This window comes from Muntiacus reevesi, chromosome 4 (genome assembly GCF_963930625.1).
Source record: "Muntiacus reevesi chromosome 4, mMunRee1.1, whole genome shotgun sequence".
NCBI classification, from domain to species: Eukaryota; Metazoa; Chordata; class Mammalia; order Artiodactyla; family Cervidae; genus Muntiacus; species Muntiacus reevesi.
The window spans coordinates 59,556,554-59,562,553 of NC_089252.1; positions in this window are offsets into that span (position 1 = coordinate 59,556,554).

The window sequence follows — 6,000 nt, forward strand, 5'->3', positions numbered from 1 at the left end:
AAGATTACTTTGGCTATTCGAGGTTTTTTGTATTTCCATACAAATTGTGAAATTATTTGTTCTAGTTCTGTGAAAAATACCGTTGGTAGCTTGATAGGGATTGCATTGAATCTATAGATTGCTTTGGGTAGAATAGCCATTTTGACAATATTGATTCTTCCAATCCATGAACACGGTATGTTTCTCCATCTGTTTGTGTCCTCTTTGATTTCTTTCATCAGTGTTTTATAGTTTTCTATGTATAGGTCTTTTGTTTCTTTAGGTAGATATACTCCTAAGTATTTTATTCTTTTTGTTGCAATGGTGAATGGTATTGTTTCCTTAATTTCTCTTTCTGTTTTTTCATTGTTAGTGTATAGGAATGCAAGGGATTTCTGTGTGTTAATTTTATATCCTGCAACTTTACTATATTCATTGATTAGCTCTAGTAATTTTCTGGAAGAGTCTTTAGGGTTTTCTACAGAGAGGAGTAATCAAAGGCCTAATAGGCAATCATACATTTAATAGAACTCTATTGAAATTAAGTCAGTTCTTGGCACAAAAGCCATCAATGACAAACTGGTGAAAGATCTCTGCTCCCCAGAAATTTCCTCTCTGGTAATGATAATCAACTATAGTGAGGGACAAGGAAGCCTGATGTGCTGCAACCCATGGAGCTGGAAAGAGTCAGACAGACACGAACATGACTTAGGAACTGAGTGACAAAAAAACTGACGTACTGACAACAAACCACAACCTAGTCCTTTGAGTTGGTAGTGTTTTTAGTGAATATCATGACAATATGACTTATACAGCACCAAAAATAACTGTTCTGGAATAACTACCTTAATATCATGATAGGCCACTATTAGATATTCAATCCTTCACATCTCAAATGCTGTTTGATCTTCCGGAATCTCATTAGCTCTATCAAAGAACTGCACCAAATATAGAGAATTATTTAGCATATTGTTTCCTACAGCAATTACTTGGACTGACTATTTGACTATCAAATTTTTAAGGAACTGTAATTTTCTTCATTTAACCTTTTTTTGTTTTTAATTGGAGTATAGTTGCTTTACAATATTGTATTAGTTTCTGCCATACAACAAAATGAATTATTTGTATGTATGCATATCAGCTCATTTCAGTTCAGTTGCTCAGTTGTTTCCGACTATTTGCGACTCCATGGAATGCAGCATGCTATGCTTCCCTGTCCATCATCAACTCCTGAAGCTTGCTCAAACTCATGTCCATCAAGTTGGTGATGCCACCCAACAATCTATTCCTCTTTCATCCCCTTCTCCTTCCATCTTGAAACTTTCCCAACATCAGGGTCTTTTCAAATGAGTCAGTTCTTCACATCAAATGGCCAAAGTATTGGAATTTCAGCTTCAGCATCAGTCCTTCCAATGAATATTCAGGGCTGATTTCCTTTAGGATGGACTGGTTGGATCTCCTTGCAGTCCAAGGGACTCTCCAGAGTCTTCTCCAACACCACAATCCAGAGGTATCAATTTGTCAGTGCTCAACTTTGTTTATGGTCCAACTCTAACATCCATACCTGAGTCTTAGGCTGAACTGACTTGAAGATAGAGTCTGGAGTAAATACATAGTTCATTAACATAGCTTAACAAACATTTCCATAAGAAGAAAGCATTGGTTAGCCTAAGGTTTGAGAAAAGTTAAGTTTAAGTCCAGTCCATCCTAAAGGAGATCAGTCCTGGGTGTTCATTGGAAGGATTGATGCTGAAGCTGAAACTCCAATACTTTGGCCACCTCATGTGAAGAGTTGACTCATTGGAACAGACCCTGATGCTGGAAGGGATTGGGGGCAGGAGGAGAAGGGGATGACAGAAGATGAGATGGGTCGATGGCAGCACCGACTCGATGGCCATGAGTTTGAGTAAGCTCTGGGAGTTTGTGATGGACAGGGAAGCCTGGCATGCTGCGATTCATGGGGTCGCAAAGAGTTGGACACTACTGAGCGACTGAACTGAACTGAACTGAAGTTTAGGTGAAGCCAGGTGTGGTCATAGCAACCCAGAATTTTAGAGAAAACTCTTTTTAAATTTGTATAGAGAAGGGGGAAAAAATCTAGCACTTGTTTGTTTCCTCTTGCAGCTTAAGAGAGAGAGAAAAAAATGTCTGACCCTGGCAACCTATTTCCTCTGTTTGGAGACTCCTGACCTTTCTGCCTGTTACCCTCTCAATACTGTACATAGAAAACCCAAAGATAGTATCAGAAAAATACTAGAGCTAATCAGTGAATTTAGCAAAGTCTCAAGATAGAAAATCAATACACAGAAATCACTTGCATTTCTATATACTAACAATGAAAAATCAGAAGGAGAAATTAAGGAATCAATCCCACTCGCCATTGCAACAAAAATAATTAAGTATCTAAGAATAAACTTACCTAAGGGGAAAAAAAAAAAGAACTTTACACAGAAAATTATGACACTGATGAAAGAAATAAAAGATGACTTAAATGGATGGAGAGATAGTCCATGTTCCTGGGTAGGAAGAATCAATACTGTGAAAATGACTATACTACAAAATGCAACCTACAGATTCAATGCAATCCCTATCAAATTACCAATGGCATTTTTTTCACAGAACTAGAATAAAAGATTTCACAATTAATATGTAAACACAAAACACCCCAAATAGCCAAAGCAGTCTTGAGAAGTAAGAATGGAGCTGGAGGAATCAACCTTCCTGACTTCAGATTATATTACAAAGCTACAGTTATGAAGACAGTATGGTGCTGGCACAAAAACAGAAATACAAACCAATGGAACAAGATAGAAAGACCAGAAATAAACCATGCACCTTTGGGTACCTTATTTTTGACAAAGGAGGCAAGAATATACAATAGGGAAAAGACAGCCTCTTCAATAAACGATGCTGGGAAATCTGGACAGCTACATGTAAAAGGATGAAGTTAGAACACTTCCTAACACCATACACAAAGATAAGCTCAAAACGGATTAAAGACCTAAATGTAAGACCAAAAACTATAAAACTCTTAGAGGAAAACATAGAGCAGAACACTCAATGATACAAATCGAAGCAAGATCCTCTATGATCCACCTCCTAGAGTAACAGAAATAAAAACAAAAGTAAGCAAGTTGGACCTGATTAAACTTAAAAGTTTTTGCACAGCAAAGGTAACTATAAGCACGGTGAAAGACAACCCTCAGAATGGGAGAAAATAATAGCAAATGAAACAACTGACCAAGGATTAATTGCCAAAATGTACAAGGAGCCCATACAACTCAATGCCAGAAAAACAAACAGCCCAATCAAAAAGTAGGAAAACAAAACAAAACAAAGAAAAAAACCTAAACTAGCATTTCTCCAAAGAAGACATATAGATGGCTAATAAGCACATGCTCAACATGACTCATTATCCAGTTCAGTTCAGTTCAGTCACTCAGTTGTGTCCCACTCTTTGCGACCCCATGAACTGCAGCATGCCAGGCCTCCCTGTTCATCACCAACTCCTGGAGTATACTCAAACTCATGTCCATCGAGTCTGTGATGCCATCCAACCGTCTCATCCTCTGTCTTCCCCTTCTCCTCCTGCCCTCAATCTTTCCCAGCATCAGGGTCTTTTCAAATGAGTCAGCTCTTCGTAACGGGTGGCCAAAGTATTGGAGTTTTGGTTTCAACATCAGTCCTTCCAATGAACACCCAGGACTGATCTCCTTTACGATGGACTGGTTGGATCTCCTTGCAGTCCAAGGGACTCTCAAGAGTCTTCTCCAACACCACAGTTCAAAAGAATCAATTCTTCGGTGCTCAGCTTTCTTTATAGTTCAACTCTCACATCCATACATGACTACTGGAAAAATCATAGCCTTAACTAAACGTACCTTTGTTGGCAAAGTAATGTCTATGCTTTTCAAAGTGCTGTCTAGGCTGGTCATAGCTTTTCTTCCAAGGAGCAAGTGTCTTTTAATGCCATGGCTGCAGTCACCATCTGCAGTGATTTTGGACACCCCCCCCCCCAAAAAAAAGAAGTCTGTCACTGTTTCCATTGTTTCCCCATACCTCATACCCTGATCTTAATTTTCTGAATGTTGAGCTTTAAGCCAATTTTTTCACTCTCCTCTTTCACTTTTATCAAGAGACTTTTAAATTTTTCTTCAGTGTTTGTATATATATATTTCATCTTTTATGAATTTCCTTGCCATTTAGGTCACCACAGAGCATTGAGTACAGTTCCCTGTGATATACAGTCGGTTCTCACTAGTTATCTGTTTTATACATGGTATCAATAGTATGTATATGTCAACCTCAATCTCTTAATTCATTTTCACTTAATCTTTACCTGTCCCACAGCTCTTAACCCACATATGGTACATAGCAATATTTCAGAATATATTTTTGAACTGGCTAAACTCACAGCTGGTGCAAACTATTGCACTAACAGATTAGCAGATAATATTTTTTTCAAAACTCTTGGGGTGAGCTAGATAGTGACTTTTAGTGCTTAAGTACTGAGAGTGCTCAAAAATAGAACTTCAGTAAGCAGCATACTGAAGGGAAAAATCCGAGCTTAATATGAGAAGGCATGGGTTTGAGTCCTTTTCTAAGTGTTATGGCAAGTCTGTCTCAGTTTGTTCATTGGAAAATAAAGGAATTGAACTAGATGATCTTAGAATCCTTTCCAATCTATCTGTGATACTCTTTGTGCAATTCCACCTTATACTATTCTGCTGACATCTTTTTTCTTTCTTCATATTTTTAAAATTAAGCAAAGCTTTTCATGCTTATAACTATTACTTAAAAAATGCTAGCTAGCAAGCAATAAAGAGATTTGATAATTACAGGGACCAAATAATGACTACACATTTCTCATCCAGTGTGCTATTTAAAATCCAAAATATCCTTGGAGAGAGTATGGCACAGTGATGAGTAATGTTTGCTTAAGAGCTGCGCTGCCTGTGTTGGAATCCTGGCTTCGCTACCTACAATCCAGGTAACCTTGGCAACTTAATAAACCTCTCTCAACATCAATTTCATCTGATGGAAACAGAGGATACCATTTTATTACATACAAGTATAATATTCATTTATGATAGGATGTATTTTGACCGGAAACAAGCAGAATAATAGAAGGAGAAAAGTAGGAAATGAAAGAAAAGAAACCTCAAATCAGGAGGGAGAAATTATATTTAAGGAATGAGTACCTACAACAAATAAGAATATTTTTATGAAAATTAAGTCTATATTCTTTTTAAAAAATCTTCAGAAAGATTTAATTTTTTAGAAAGGAAGTGCTGGAAGCCTATTCCTCTAGACTTCCATGAGTTACTCAGGGGGTGTAAGAAGAGAAAATTCAAAAAGGAAAATAGCATTGATTATTCAGAGAACCCAAATTTTCATGTCATTCAGTGCTCAGAAAAATTACAAAATCACTAAGCCTCAAATGTACACAAGTTGATTCTGTTTACATATGTTTGCTGAAGGGAAGGGAGTGGACAGAGGATGGAGAAGGAGGAAATATGTGCAGAAAATGTTTGAGTTTTTCTTAAAAGCCTGCTCTGATAATATTCAACATGATTCACTCATGTTACTGCTCCCATCTGATTCAGGAGTTGTATCATTGTTGATCACTGATAAAGGCACACATTTTGAAAAACTTAAGGGTATATAACAGTGCATAGCCAATTTTTTTTTTTTTTTTTTCTTTTCACTACTACTGAGAGTCTTAACAGCCTCCACGGACAAGCTAGAAGTCCCCAAGCAGCAAGAGGAAATAAATTTCAAGTGGCAGACATTTTTCCCTTCTCTGTTGAGGACACCTGGTTCTACCTGAATTTAACTTTTCTCAAACCTTGAGCTAACCAATATGTTTTTCTTATGGAAATGTTTTTCTTAAGCTATGTTAATGAAACTATGTGTTTACTTTGGAATCTGCCTTTCTTCAATGGGTTCTGCCTAAGACTAACCTTTTCTTTCTTTCTTTTCTTTTTTTTTTTTTTTTTTTCCTTTTCTCAAACCTTGGGA